Consider the following 16,729-nt stretch of genomic DNA (forward strand, 5'->3'; position numbering starts at 1 on the left):
TATTTAATTAGGCTCCAAAGCTAAGTGATTCAAATAAACTGAGTCTATGAAAAAGGAAAAAAACAAAACAGCAACAGCAGGCATAATGCCTAAGGGCCTTATGAATGTAAAGTGACTGGTTTTGTAACCAGCTGTGTACTCTGCTAAATAATGGGCTTGCACTTGCAATTCCCTATTCATGTGGATATTTCCTCTGCTTTTGTTTTAGACGGGATTATTCATGTTTGTGAGTTTGCAGGGCCAAACTGCTTCCAAAGATGGATGTGATGGGATGTAGCATCCAGGACCTCACTATCTGACACCATGGTGGGGGAACTGAGCTTCTGGTGTTGTAAGCATCAGTGTGCCCTGCTATGGTGAGTGACAGCAGCAGTCCTGTGAGGAGTCAGTCTGCTGGAATACTGAACAGCACATTAACTTTCTCATAGGTTTTCTTTAAGCTGAGTCAGTTTCTAGGAAAAAGAAATCTGATTGCTGAGCACATGCATGGAAGATCCATCCTGCTGTGGAATAGGAGTCTGTAGAAGGGAGTGACATGGTCTAGTGGTATTATGGTAATAGGTTGATGGTTGGATTAGATGATCTTAGAGGTCACTCCAGCCTTAATAATTCTGTGATTCTGTAGTTCAAGTGTGACAGTTATTGTCAGCAGTGGACTGTGAAGTGGGCAATTACTGGTGCTGCTGGTCCCACTGGTGCAAGTTCCTGCCAGGAACTGAATGCAGGATTGACAGTGTGGTAATCTGAATAAACTGGAAACTGAATGCTCTTTAAATATTTATTTGGAGTATGAATATATTAATCTTCTTTGATGTAAAGTAGTTGTGCCATAATTGACTTGAATTCGGCAGAGCTCCCTCTCATTTTTGCTCCATAGCAAAACAAACATTAATGGCATGAAGCAAGCCAAGTAATGATGGAAAGGCAAAGTTTTATTTGTACCAAGTTCCTCTGCTCCCCCGATTCCAGGCGCAGCATCCTCCTTGCTGCTCGAACCTCTCTGCTATTGGGGCTTCCTGAAGTGAAGCAGCATTTGGTGAGGCAGAAGGGCAATTGCAGGTAAAGGCCATGGGTTAGCTGGGAGAGAACCCAGGGAAAGCTGGCACTGCTGATGTCTCTATCAAAGCCTGCTCTGTCTGCTTTCTTCATCATCTCTCCCTCTCTTAGAATAATCATACTGCTATTAACCCATACATACCATTCCATTTATATCTGGAAAGTGTATCATCTTGTCTCACTTGTTCTCTTTGTCCATTCACTTTTGGTTTTACTACCCCCCAATTGCTGTACCAAGGGATTATCCATAACATTCCAGTTTAATGATCAGTGTAAGACATATAAGGTTCAGAACAAGCGGGTCATACTGCAACCCATTAAAAAAGATGATTGCCAGTAAAGCTGAGCATTGCTGAAGTATAACGCTTACTCTGCAGGAACATTTTCCATATCTCATTCATGAACTAACAGAAAAGAATTTGTTCTCCTACAAGCTCTCCTAAGGAAATATGCAGAAAATAGTTAGAGCTGATTAATTAATTTCTTGGAACACCTAACAAAAAAAGTTAACTTTTCAAAAATTTTCCTTTGCATAATCCTGAAAACTTATAATTGTTACAACAGTAATTCTCTCAAGTTAAATGAGCCATGAGTTGAATAGTGTATGTGATCAGGAGGAAAGAGTCTATTCTGTCAGGCAGCTTGGCTGTAAATAAATAAATATAGGGTTAAAATATGATGTTGGAAGAGTCAGGTTGAATCCAGTTCAATAAGTGAGATGTAAAATAAATAGGAAATACCATTATCTTTTTGGCAGATTATTTGTATTATTTTAAATTAATATAATGTAATGATGATGAAAATATCCTGGGAGGGAAGCTGTGTAAAACTAGCCACTTTTAGCCTACATAATTATAATGTCTGATGGAAAAGATTAATGCAAAGTATCTGAGCTAATCCAACATTTACTAGAAAAATTCAGGTCAAACCCAGGATTAGTGCTTTGTGTGCTCTGCTGATAACCTTGATGTTCCCCTTCTTATCTCTCTCACTCTCTTGTAATTACTTAAGTCCCATATTTTTTATATTAAGAAGAAGAGACACGTCTTTTACAGCTGCTCTCTGTTCTTTTTGTACTGACAGAACTGTGCTAACCTGGTGCCCTAAAATTTTGCTGGAGAATACTCCAGATGAATAAGGAGCCAGAACTGAACAGCTGCTTCTCTGGATAGGACTCATCTGTGAAGAGCTTGAGCAGTTAGGTTTTGCACTTTGTGTCATCTGAACAGCAGCAACAAAGCGAGGGGCAAGGAAAAAAACAGATTATGAAAAAACAGCTGAGGTTTGGCATTTCATTTGTCAGATAATTTTACCTCTCTGAAGTTTCTGCTCATGCATTTTAGTTATTTTATGTATCACTGTAGAAATGTTTTGCTAATATTAGTAAGAGCTTAATAACTATTATGCTCAGTAGCTGTAGCAAATCTTTACAGTGAATGTTTTTTGACAGAGTGGTTGTACCCTTGCTGTTTTGATGAAGAACTACCCTTAATTTGCCAAGATATCAAACCTTACAAAAATCAGAATTAATTCTATGACTGACAGTAAGTGACAATATTGTACTGATTCAGAAAATAGAGGCATGCAGCAAACATTCCAGAGTGCTTATTTGACCCTAAATAAATAGCAGCATATGCAGTTTTATGCTGATTTAACAGATTTGAAAACTTAAGTCAAATTCAGCAATTGCAACTTCATGCAACAAATGGAAAATATTGAAAGCAATACAGTGCCATGTTTCAGCACAGCAGATGCACTTCAACACTGCCTCATTCACCAGCATCCAAGTGGTAAGGTGTTCTCAGGTGGAAGAAAGATAATTTTTAAACACATCCCTACCTCACAAAATCCCTGACCCAAGCCATCATATAGAGAGGTTACATGGAGGGCAAAGAGTTTATTCAAAGGAAACTGTTAATTTCTGATTCTCAAAACCTACCATGCAGAATTGCAGTCTCAGTATTCTGGCACTCCTGGGGAAAGGTTGGCATAAAACTTGTGTGAATTAAATAAAGACACCTCAGAGCAAACCACTGCTAACCCAGGCTAAAACATCTTGATGATTGAAGCTCTGGATATGTGCAGCCATAGTATCAGATTTATGAAAACACCCCATCAGCCCTTCTGGATCCCCATCTGGCAGCTGCTGCTGGCCTCAGAGGTTTCAAACCAAGCTTGCCTTCCAGTGCAGAATCCCACTACAAAGAAGTTGTGTTTGAAGCAAATAGGAGAGACATTTTCAAAGGCAGAAGGAACAGAAAGAGGAGAGACTAGCTTTAAAAAGACCTTTTTAGGGTAATTTGAGGGAAAGAGCAACACTGGCAAAGCTTTCCTATTTTACAGTGTTGGTAAAGAAGCTAATTTTACCTTAATGTACTGGAGAAGAACTATGGTTAATCGAGACAGCTCAGGACAGCTTTACTAGAAAACATATAAATCTAGCACATTTACAAAGAAAAAAAAAAAAAAAAGAGGAATCAGAAAGTTATTGACTAGTTCATTTGGAATTAGTCTTGGGAATAAAACTGACTGGGAAAAGTTACTTAGCTAATAAGCTTTTGATGTATACATAGAATATAACAAGGAGATGAGCAGAAGCTCAAAGGGATTGTTGAGAAGAAATTGTTTGATAGCCACCTGATTTTCTTCTGTGTTGGAGTAACAAGTATTCTGGATATTGGAGAAATAGTAGTTGACATATTTCTTCAGCTTTTTGACAGTGTCTTTGATGATGTTCTCATTTGCAAGCCACTGAATCTTAATACTTAGGACACTCATAAGGTGAATGCCTCCTTGTCAAAGACTAGATACTGAACCTGTTACTCTGGAGGATGTTTCAAGCAGGGCTTTTCAAGAAGTCCATCTGATGTTCATTCAGTACTGCACAATCACAGAATCACAGAATCGTAGGGGCTGGAAGAGACCTCCAGAGTCCAACCCCCCTGCCAAAGCAGGCTCCCTACACCACGTCACACAGGCAGGAGTCCAGGCAGGTCTTGAATATCTCCAGAGAAGGAGACTCCACAACCCCCCTGGGCAGCCTGTTTCAGTGCTCCGTCACTCTCACCGTAAAGAAGTTCTTGTGCACATTTGTGCGGAACATCCTATGGGGTAGTGGAACTACTTTGTGTCTTGAATGGCTTTGGTCTCCCAAAGTTAAGGGCAGAGGAGAGGCTGGAGGGCCTTGCCAGCTCCTTGTAGCCCCGTTTCCCATGTTGCTGAAACACTTGCCCTGACAAAGCTAGTTTGTACCTCCAAGCACAGCTCTGCAGTGACAATATGCATTGCGAGCATTGCCCCAGCTGGTGCTACTGGGGACATGATGGCACTATGTTGTGGACAACATTTTAAAGGTCATTGTAGGCTTTACTTGTTTCTGTTAAGGGAACAAAGTCTTGGATCATCTTTTACACTGCTGCAGAGCACCTTTATATCACTCTGGGATCGGACTTTTTGAATCCAGACAAGTCGCCAGGCTCTGGGCTAAATGTATTCTCATGCCTGCCCTCCTTGTAATACTTTGTCCCTCTGTTAGGATTAGGGCTTTAATTCCAGCTAATATTTCAGTTTTGCAAGGCCATGTGTGAGCCTTCTTTAAGATGGATGTCTCCAGGTAATACTTTAAAAGAGCCCCAGTTACTAAGTAACCTCATTTCACATAATGAGATTTGTCTTTCATATGTCTCACTTCTTAAATGTCTCTCACTGCATCTGAGAACAGTTATGGGCTAAGAAATTGTCTTCCTGTACTGTTACAACAGAAAATGGAATCATAGATTTCTTGGGTTGGAAGAGATCTTAAAGGTCATTTAGTTCCAACCCCAATGCTGTGGGCAGGATTGCCAGCCACTAAATCAGGCACCAGCTCAGACTGCCCATGGCACCATTCAACCTGGCTGTGAACACCTTCAGGAATGGGGCTTCTGCATCTTCTGTGGGCAGCATCTCAGTGAGAGTTAGACTGCACTTACAGCCACTTGTGCACCTTGCTGCTAAGCCACTGTGCACCCGTCCACTGTTATGTGAGCAAATATCACTTGTGTTCAAAAGGGATAGAGTGCTTTAGTGTGGACCAATTTCAGAAAGTTCACCATCTAATAAAAACCAGTTGCATTGTATCCTCAATAAAACTGAATTGGTTTAAGCAGACAGTCAGCAATCCTTGCATGCTTAAAGAGAGAAAGCATTACAAAGATGTAGGGTAGTAAATGATATAAAACCTAGTGTAATGAACTTGTAGTGACATTTAAATTGAAATTGTGCTGAGAAGAAGAGTGAGATCTCTTCCCTGCCTTCAGTTCAGAAGTAATGTTAGCACTGGCTTGCCATTGTGCATCTGAAGGAAGTTTTATAACACACATAGAATTAGATCAGCAGTGCACTAATATTTCTAAGAACTGTATAGCAAAAATCACACTAGAGACAATCCAGGTGGTAATTATGTAGTCAAAAATCACTCCACTCAAACTGAAACGAACCTTCCTCTCTGAGGCAATTGATGACTGAAGAAGGCACCATCAGTTCATTGTGCTTTAGAGCTTCCAGGTAACAGTATTTTTCACAAGGAAATGTGAGCTTATTCTAAAGGACTTGGGAATAGTCATTTTTATTCTATTTACAGGAGTTACAGTTGTGCTAGAGATAAAGATGTGCCCAAGAAAGTATATCATATAAAAATGATCAGTTTTCCCAGATGCTTTGGCACCAAACGAGTGGCATTTTATTATGTCACTTCAAATCCTACATCTGTGAACCAAACAAAACACTAAAAGAAAAGCATCTGAATTTCCTTTTTTAGTAAAGCCAACAGGCTAAGATGACTTAAGCCAAATAATAAGGATAAAAGATTAATATATAGTAAGATAGTAATGGTCTGGGTCTTCTGCTAGGAAAGCATGGATTTATTAAGACAGAATAATTACAGTTACAATTGTAATTGGCATCTTTTCAAATCAACCTGGACTTTCACAGGCAAAGGCAGTGAAAAATAAGATTTTTGTACCTTTGCTGAGTCATGGCACACAAACTGCAGGATTTCAGTGTCTTTTGAGGCTTCTGGATGTTTCTGTCATGTTCCTATAGCAGTAATAGGTGAGTGTTCAGCCACTCCACATCTGTAAGCAGTTACACTGACTATGTGGCTGGGGGCTTTGCAGCCCATATTGCAGTGATACCACATATGGTAAAATAAGGCAAAGACTGAAAAACGTAATGCAGAAGTATATTGTTTGCCATTGCAACAGGACAGGAACCAAGTATCTGCGAGATGAGCTAAGGATAAGTGGCTTTGTGCTGAAGTCAATACTTATGTGTTCATTCCTTGGCATTTTATGGCTTTTATCTCACTCACCTCTGAAGGTATATAGACTCAGTTATCTTGAAAAGAATAAAGCTTTTCCATATTTATATAACAATAATAAGAAATTTCTGATTCAGTAGGACTGCAAACACAATTAAAAATCGGTGTATTTGAGGAGTTTACTGTAGACAGAAGGTGCAAAAGAATTGATGTCTTTCATGCCTTCCTCACAAAAAGTGTTTTCCATATGAGTAGTGTGTTATCTTTCTTGGTCATGGAATATGGCAGATTCTTTGGTTTAGTTGCAAAATAGCTGACCACTAGAAGAACAGAAAACAAGATTGGGAAATAAATCACAAATGTTCTGTGGCCATCAAAAGAAAAACTGTGTTGTGAGTGAAAGATTCATTTTGAAGTAAAAGAGGCTCTGAATTGTCAGAATGTGCTAACATTAGATTGCTTTTAATCAAGAGAATGAAGTGTGGATGCTACAGAAATGTGGGATCTTGGCAAGAGTTTTCATGGTGGTACTTCTAAATTCTCTTGTAAGTTTTGTGCATCTGGCACACTGTGCCATGTTTATCTGCATTACCTGTGGCCCACGGCATTGTTGCTTTCTGCCACACACCTGGCCCAGTGCCACACATCTCTCCTAACCCTGTAGGGCAACAGCTGAATTGCAGCTTGATTTTATTCTCTTCCTGGCCTGTCCACCTGCTGCCCTGGCTCCATTTCACAGAATCACAGAATCATTTGCATTGGAAGAGACCCTTAAAAGTCATCTGGTCCAAATCCCCCCACAGTGAACAGGGACACCAGCAGCTTCATCAGGGTGCTCAGAACCACTCCAACCTGACCTTGGATGTCTCCAGGGGCAGGGCTTCCACCACCTCTCTTGGCAACCTGCTCCAGTGCCTCGCCACCCTTATTGCCCATTGAGATTTTTACATTTTATTAGCATAAGTGAGTTTACCTGGACACTGCATTTTTCTCTGCCTTGAACTTACTTTCATTCCAGCTGGTTATTCAACACTCTTGAGTCAAAAACACTCCTGGCATTCAAATCAGGCTGCTTGGCCAAGTTAACAGTCTCATAGGTAATCATCTGTTATCCTGTGTAGTTTTGTTCCAAAGTGTTGCTTTACCTTTCTTGTCATTATATTTGCATTTATTTTTTTTTTTTGGAAGCAGATAGCCCTGAGGGAATCGTGTCATATTGCTATGTGTTCCTGCTGATTGCAAGATCTTCTTTCTTAACATGCAGTTCCCAAAGGAAATCTGGATTGTTAACACCATTAGACTTAGAATATTGTTATAGCAGTATTTTGAAGATGTGACAAGTATGAGTGTTACCGTTGGAACAGTCATGATGACTTGTTAAATATGTGGTATGGCTTTTTAATATACGTGCACATATGCACACAGAATGGGGCAAAAAACTCACTGTTCTGCACATTCCTTTTGGTTTTCTGTTTGATCTCCTATTGGTAGGACAGAGGTTTATAATAGGCGGCTTTCATTCTTTAGTCGATTTTATGTTTTGTTTCATTTCCCTGCATTTTTATTGCTTTCATTTAGAGAAATGTCAGTACTGCAGGTTTCCTCTTGAGGCCAGGTGTGAAAGCATCTCCATGTGTTTGAAGTTGATTGCTAAATCCAACATGTTGTGGCTGGAGTTCCTTGGAACATCACAGCTAGGGAAATATCCGGTACAGCGTTTTTAACATTATCATATCTTAAATGTCACTAATTCAAGCACCAAATATGAGACATTTCATTTCCTTGTAGAGTCTTAAATGTTTTCTGCCCAGAATGTCAGGGACTGCCATGGCATTTTGCTGACAAATAAGAAAGGTGCAGTTGTCACCCCTGGGAACAAGTGGAACAGAAAAGGAAGGATGAGGGGAGTGAGCACAGAGAAGAAACCTTGGAAGCAAACCACTGAAATTTGTTTCATTCTTTGTCAATCCAGTATTGCTCTTCTAGGAGTGAGAGGGTTCCTAGTAGAAGGGCAAATCTTAAATACACGTTTCCAAGGTAGTTTAGGGTGAAATAAAAGGTGTGAGGCTGGAGGAGCTTAGACACAACTGGATGGCAGAACATGTTGCATGCAGTGAGAAAGCGTGAAAGAGATCAGAGACTGCAGTTGGGAGATGAAATAGGAAGGGTTTGTGCAGGGTGAACAGCAGGATTTACAAATAGTAAATAATTATTTAGGTAAGGCAAAACTAGGAGAAGCCTGCAAATCCCTAATGGGATCCAACAAACTAAAGATAGTGGGGAGCATGACTGTAGATGGAATTCTAAGTAGATAAATCCAAACTAAGTTATGTGTTGGGAGAAGAAGTTTGAATTATTTACGAGAAGCAATGTGCTAAGCCAATAGTAATTACTCCATCAAGAGCACCCAAAGCAAGATCTTATTGCTTTTCCTTTTGCCCTTTAAATAAGAATTTTAAATTTACCATGAGGATAGCAGAGGAAACTTGGCCTTTTAAAATCCCAAGAAGAAGCTGATGTTTAAAATGAGGAGTCTGCACAGAATTGAAAATCTGGCCTCCTCAAATAAACAATGCATTAGGCAATCCCAGATGTAAACTGGCATGCAGTATACAAAAACCTGGATGCTTAAAGCTTCTGTAGAATCCTAGTCCAAAAAAAAAGTACTTCTTAAATTCTCATTTACATCTTTCGATCAGCGTAAGCCATCAGTGAGTAACCAGAGTGACAGCACTGGCACAGCAGTCCTCGCATCCTGCTGCTAAAATCCATCAATGTGTACTGGATTCTTTTAGCTGTTCCATGTCTGTGGTTGTAGATGAAGGGATTCTGGTGCTAGAGATTCTTTTACTGACTGCAGTCACCAGCATCCCACAGTATACTGAAAATACATTAATGATTGTCTCTGATCTTTCCTGTTTTCTGCTGCAGCCTGATTTTTGTAAATGTAAAAACACATTTTACATGGACTCCTGACAGAAGGACTTGCCTTCTCACCAGAACGGTGCTGTCACTGTGTGCCACCACAGACTGCAGAACAGACTCAGCCCCATGTTATGCCAGTCCCAGCAGTGCTATTTCCCAGCTGTTAGAGCAGAAGCAAGGGTTTGCTTTCATTAAATGCTATACCTAAACATCAGTTGGCATACTGAAATATTTGTGAATGACATACAGTGTAGTAACTGCTGGAAAAAATTTCTCCAAATACTAATTTTAAAATGTAATTAGTGGGTGCAATTATGGGAAGATGTTTTTGCTTTGTTTGGGAGTAAGCTATTTTTACTATGCAACTTGCATTCATGGTTTTAGCAGTACGGTGTTGTTTGTAGCTGAGTATAAGACTTAAACAGTGGCTTAAACCTACGGTTTATTTCACTGCTACATTCACAATGACAACTTCATTTCCAGTTTAATGTAAAAACCTTCCTATAATTACAGAATGTCTTGTAAATAAGCCAACTCCAGAAGACTTTGGAGAATTTAAGATAACTGAGGCAATGCACAGCACAGAAAATAGCCCTGCAAAGACATTGTGCTGCAGTTGAACAAACGAAAGCAGATTAATTAAAAGATCATAGATAGAGAAAATGGAGGAAAGTTGTTTTTTATGGGAACAGAAAGGAGATGGAGAATAATCGTAATGCCAATTCCTATGGGAAGAAGTGAAATGTTTGAGTGACTGATGGGATTGGGTGGGGAAGGGGAGCAGGCCACCCTTAAGGGGAGCTGATGAGAAAGTTACAGCAGTCCCAGAGGGGATGCAGAGTGGGATAAAGTTTAGCAAAGACAGAGCCCAGGGGCCAAGAGGACAGGGCTGGCTCCTGGCAGAGGTACCATTGGCAGCTGCTGAGGTCAGGGAGCAAATAGCTTTGCTCATGGTGCTTCAGCCAGCATTCTGAAAGACAGCCTTGGCATGGCTGGTAAAGCAGGGGAGATGTAGCAGAAAGCCCTGAGGTTAAGATCTTCTCAGAAATGCGGGCATTACCACACTGCTCTATCATCAGAGCAGCAGACCCAACCTCTCCGCATTCTGGGAGAATTTGGCCTTACCTTGGCTCAGGACAGCATCACATCAGTGATGGCATCAGTCTGAAGCCCAGGCTGCACAGCGCTGTGACCAGCTCAATGAAGTTCCTCTCTGCTTGTTTCATGTTGGGGTAGTTAGCAAGTCCCCCAGAATGACACCAACAACTTCACTTTTTAAACAGTGTTCCTTGGAAGTCAGCTGCTTGACAGGAGGTGGCATCATGAATGACAAGACCAGGTCCTCTTCTGGGAAATGTGGTTTCTTGCTACAATGGCCATTTGCTTGAGATTTGCTACTTTATTTTTTCCTTCTAAAAACCACAGGTTGGCATTATTATAACTATGAAGTAGGTCAATATGAAACCATAAATGTCTGCATACAGAGCAAATTACATTTTGACAGTGGCAATGAATGATGTATTACTTTCCTTATGGCGTAACTCTGAGGAAAGCTGATTCTTCAGGAATGAAAAGTGATTAATGAGCTCTTAGACTACAAGTGATTTTTCTTAACAAAACTTATATGATTATTGCCAGGGCTTTTGCTTTTCTTTGAGGTTTTTCTCTATTTCTGGGGAAGGGAATCTCCCCCCTCAGTTGTGAAGGTAGGTGATATCTCAGTGAGACACATCATCAGATATTCACCTTCATTGTTGTTTCTTATGTTATTTCGTGGTGAGATTTCTCTTCCTTCTGATTCCTGGTAAGAAGGGTGAAGAGAACCTGGTCTGACTGGAATCCGCATCTGTTTTTGACTTGGCTGAAGGACAAGGATCAACAAAATGAGGAAATATTTAGCATGAGAAAGTTTATTTTTACTCTTTTAGATATCACACATTGCAAGGTGTTGTATTTAAAATAAAATCTCTGTTGTCCCAGAATTAAAGTTTAAGATGGTATAGATACTTTCTATTATCTTCAATAATACATTAGCAAACAAAAAAGCAGGGGGGAAAAAAACAAACAAAGCTTTTATTTTAAGAAAAACCTGGGGAGCAAAAATGAAAACTAGACAGAACTAAAAATGAGTGATTGCTCAAGCAGAACTCTGAAGGGAAAATAAAACTGTTTTGAAAAGCTTGAGCTCACTTCAATTTTTTTGCTAATAACTTTAGTATTCCTTCTACTGAGTATATGGAAGTAATATTTTAATCTTTTTCAGCAAGGAAAGGAAAATTACTGTGTTTCGTGAGTCATGTAACAGCAGGCAACTGAATTAGCTATTTGCAGACGTGTTGTAAGTATAGCTGCAGTGCCAGCCATGGAGATACTTGTAGATTGATCAGTCCTCATTCTGCATTCTCTGCAAGATCTGCTCCTCTTTCTAAGTGTTGTGCAAGTTACAACAGGTTTCTATTTCTGTTTTTGTCATTGCAGGATGTTGTATATTTTTGCAAATATTTTCTCTTTTTGTTGAGATTCTGCTGGGACAGCACAAACGTTCCCCTAGAGAGAATCCAGTCCTGAATGGGGACCATATCTCACCCAGCAGCAGGAGGTGCAAGAAAGTACATTTGCCCCATACAGTTTGCCTAAAGAGAATAGTTTCCTATGAATAATTTCTGAGCACCCATAATAACTCTTCCTTTTCATGATTCCCAGATTGCCTCGAGCCTTCAGTCAGACATGTTAGCTTATTGCGGGAGACTGAAATCTTTATGATGCAGTGCTGTAGAAAGTATGTGTTCTTCAGTATTTCTGCCAGCAGTAGTGACCATCTTTGCATTCAGTCTCTATTGTAACAGTTTCTGTTTTGCCAGGGCTGTGTAATGTATTCTGAACTACTGGAACTGCACGAAGGCTGCAGTCTCAGATCTCTCCTGCACAACAGCACAGTTCTGGCTGGTGCATGGGCCAGCCTTTCACTAATATTAATCCAGTAGTAGTTTGCTAGGCTCACTTCTCTGCTTATTTCTTCACCTGTCCAGTCAAATGTCTGTTCCCTGATCTTGGACCGTCTCCACTGGTCACTAGCAGGCACTCGTTGCCTTGAGTACCCTCAGGATCTTCTAAGCTGTGTGAAAGACATGGAGGTACTGATCACTGCTTGAGTCCTTTTGCCTCCTTGGTCTGAATGTTTTCTGGATATCTCAGCTGGAGTCTTTCCAATGTCCTCAGTATTTGATGTCTGATGGATGGACAGCCTCCCTGGTGTTGTGCCTAAAGTCCTTGCAAAGAATTGGATGTAACTTAATATCATGTTCCTGAATTGTCTTTGCCTCATCTCTGTTCCTCCTACAAGAGAGTCCTTGCTTAAATTTTGACCCTTGGTTCAGTTCACACTTCACCTCTAGAACATGGCTGATGTTTGCTGCAAATCAGAGTCAACAGTATTTTTACCTGTCATTTTCGCTAAGAAAGCTAATCACCTTCTTTACTACACAAGGATTTCTCAGTGCTGCTGGCGAGGGATAATTTTGCCCTAGAAATGGGTTCCTGTGTCCTTGACAGATTTAATAACAGGAATTATTCCTACTAAACAGGAATTCATAGTCAGTGCTTTGGTCCTGGGACTGTGAAGGCTCTCTGCCAGAGGGTTTCCTCCCTGATACTAAGCTGTTTTTTGTTTCAGTGGACACATTTTCATCACCATCAGACCAGTTATTTTTTCAATGACTCCTCTGTGGGTAACACGAACAAGTGTTTCAGGAAGCTTAGGGCTGCAAAGAGGGACACCACATGATTCATTGCTGAGCTCCAAGCGTACAGCACCTGGGGAGCATTACGTTACCAGCGGCTTTCAGTAATACTCTCACACTTTGACTTATAATGCCCTTCTGACATGCAGTGTGGAAGATGTCCCCAATGTCTATTTCTGAAGGCTCTGAATGACAATGTCTGCTCTTTTGTGGATATGCTAGAGCCCATGTGTTTCTGTAGTGTTCATAGATAGCTTCTGTGACATATTAATAGCATTTGGCCACAATTCCAGAGTCTGACGGTGCCACTTAGCAGTCCTGAAGGAGATTACATTGCAGTGACTCCCCCCCATCCAGCTGGGGCTGAATCTATCATTGATTTCAGCAAAGCTGAAAATTTAGCAGCTGAATTGCTGGCAGGTTGTTCTGGTAAATGCAGTATATTGAGTCACTGAATGTAGTAGATTCACAAAGCAGCTCTTTCTCATCTGGAAATGATGGGGTAGGTACAAATATGGGTTGGATTAGGAGACACTGATCCATCACACTGCCATGCTGATGGGAAGGGTCCTGGGAGAAGGGAGGAAGATTTTCTAGTAAATTCTTTCATCTTCTTTCATTTCTGAGGTATGTGAGTTTAAGCCTTATTTTGCCCTGTGCAACTAACACTCATTTTGATATGGTTCTAGGATATCTCAGCTGATTTTAATATCCAGAAACGTGCCTTTATATTTAGACTTGTGCCTCTGCAGTGCCTTCTTGGTAGCTAGAAACAACCACAATTATTTTTTTTTAATCTCTAGTTAAGAGTTCCTTATGTCTCCAAGGTTACCTATAACATGGAATTTCCAAGTTTATAACAGAAGTATGTATTTCTCATACTGAGTCTTTTTCTGAGAGGTGGGTGAAAATTCCAGTATTTCTTTTTATTCATGTTCTGTCCAAGATCAAAAATTATACAGAACTTTAACCACATATTCATGTTTTGGATATTGTACAGAGCATATGAGTCTTCATTTGCTTCTTTATCTTTGTTGCCAAGGAAGCAAGCTCCTGGGAGAACCTCAGGTGCACTTTAAGGAGAGAAAGGAGATCAGAACCCCTTGAAGTGCTTTTTTTTGTGCTGGTTGTAGCACGCCCATGTGGACTCAAGGGAAACACCAGCTGTTTGAGCAAAGTTGCTGAGGAGAAAGTTCAGCTAAAAGCATGGCATTTTCTTTTAGTTTCTTTCTTCAGGTACTCTTGGATTGGATGGAAAGAGTGCTTCTAAATCCAGGAAACATATTTCATGGGTTTCTGCTCTTTTAGAGTGTCGGAAATTAGTCTCTGGGCTCTCCTTGTCAGCCAGCATCCTCCATAGTACGCTCTTGTATTGTCTGCTCATTCTGAATGCTAATGCCATCCCAGTGAAGGACCAGAAGGCCAACTGCCCATTGTCAAATACTTTCAAAAACAGACAGATGCCACATACTTAACTGGCTGTATAATCTTCAAAAATTCCATCAATGTGCCCTGGCCTGTTCAAAGATAACAGTTCCACTTATGCTTTAAATTAAACCTCTCTGGGCATTAGAATTTGTAAAAATCAGATCAAATTAAAAAGAGGATAATTGAGAATATTTTTGTTCATCTTCCATGTACTTATTCAACTTATTCAAAGCTTGAACAGGTCAGCAGTGATTTTATTCTTTCAGTGCAAGACAGCTTCACATCACTATGTGAAGAACTGTGAAATAGCTTTCATTTTTCTTTCTGGCTGATTTTGATGGTTAGCTCTATGCCTTGCAGGAGTCCCAGGACAGCAGGTAAGGCCTGGTGTCTATCTCCTTCACTGACAGGTAGTGAAATTTTCTGGCCACCAATCTGGTCCTCTTTAGGGATTTTTTGCCTTCAAAGTACTTTTTCTGCAAGTCGTGATTTTGAATTCATGCATATCCAAGATTTGCTATAGGTGTGATGTTGCCTTTCAAATAAAGTGGGTGTAACAGGCTTCACTGATCTTTAATTGATCAAAATTTGGACTGGTTCCCATCTAGATTTTATCCCTTCCAGACAGTGGTGATTCCAAATCCATTCACAAATATTCTAGGTAGGAAGAAACTGTTTTGCAGTTTCCTGAAGCTGAGAAAATGAGAAGCTAATCATTGTCTAAGGAAGATACTAGTTCAAGAAAATGAAACACAGAGAGACAAAAGTAAAGCAAAAAAGGTACAAAGCACACGAAAGATGTTTCAGTACTGTTCTTCATTTGTTTATGTTATTGTGTCCATGAATGTGTCGGCTTTCACAGCTGATTAATAGAATGATTTAGCTCCTGTGATTCTCAGCTTTGTTCTCAATTAAATGGAGACCTACATCAGCTACATCTCTGCTCACAGCTATGTGAATCTTGACCTCTGTATTTGGAGGTAGCAGGCAATGGCTGAGTGGGTTTGTAGACCACTGAAAGTATTATAGAGGAATATATACCATCTCATTTCTATGTCTTTCAGTGACATGTGGGGCTTTTCAAGTCTGATGTAAACATTCGTATCTGTAAATGAAGATACATCAAGAACGTGGAAGTTGGTCTTTGATGGTACTGAGTATTAAACATGAGCGCTGGCTGGTGGGCTTTATCTCTCTTCTGGTACTTCTTTCCCAGCTCCACCAGTTCTGGGCCCAGCAAGACTGTAATGCATGTGCTTAGACCTTACAGGCATACAGAGGTAGCAGCACTGAGTGCCAGCAATCTCTCTGGAAAATATCTCTTGGATCTTCCTTTCCTACTTCTTTTCATCAAAAGCTATATACATGATTTAAGGGCAAGGAGCAAAACCTCTTAGACAAAATCACAGTAAGAAGATAGGATTTTTTGATAGAGCATTCCTGTTATTTTTCTTTCTTCTTCTTTCTGAAGCAGGTAAATGCTTGTTTTCTTACCTGTTTTATCATCTTGGACTTATCTCTATGAAAGTAAGGGAGCACTAGGAACTGTCAGTCTCTATGGAGATCAAGGAACTTTTAAGGTTGAATTTCTCTGGAGTAGTGTAGCAGAAATGTTAAGTTGTGGCTTGAAACAGTGATTGAGCACCTGGTGGAAAGGAAGAGCCAAGACAGGGGAGCTCAGGTGTATGCAGTACACTGAGTGACTGGAAGGGGTGGAATCAGGATCCACCTTTCCCAGACATCATGTAAGGGTTAGCAGTGAAGGTATTTTGCTGGAGATCCCTGTGTACTTTTGGGGCCTTCCAAGGGTAAGCAGATTCTATTTTTTAACTTGTACCAACAGCTACAGCATTTGAGCATATCCTCACTTACTGTAGCCTAGGGCTTTGCTACCATGCTGTCAGTGCTGTTCTTTTCATTGTGTTATAGCATTACATGTGGTTTGTCTTTGTACATCTTAAGAAGACTCTTGTTCAAGAATGAATATAGGGAATAGTTAGTGATTTAATCCATCTCTACTTTCCCTATAGAAGTTAAGGTGCAAGAGAGTGAACTTCTCTGTTAACAGAGATAAAAATCTTGGGACACTTGTACCAGTTCAGCTGTTTGCACATCATTCTCCAGTTTTCTTGCTGCTCAGAATAAAGCTTTTGATTGTTTTTAAACCATGTGCTGCAAAACATGATTCTCTGGAACTTCTTGTGCGTTGAAACTAAACTTGGCTTTCTTTAGGGAGCAGTGTGTTGCTAATAGTTGTGTTTAGAGAGAATGTAAAAATGCA

The 16,729-nt window shown here is 40.2% G+C and overlaps 1 protein-coding gene across 8 annotated transcripts in view; it reads left to right on the forward strand.

The window, feature by feature from the left end:
- The window catches only part of ANO4 (anoctamin 4), a 162,212-nt gene that overhangs the window by 20,432 nt on the left and 125,051 nt on the right, over window positions 1-16,729 (forward strand). The window lies entirely within an intron of this gene.

Source organism: Coturnix japonica, chromosome 1, assembly GCF_054131305.1.
Source record: "Coturnix japonica strain WE chromosome 1, WE-NBRP24, whole genome shotgun sequence".
NCBI lineage: Eukaryota > Metazoa > Chordata > Aves > Galliformes > Phasianidae > Coturnix > Coturnix japonica.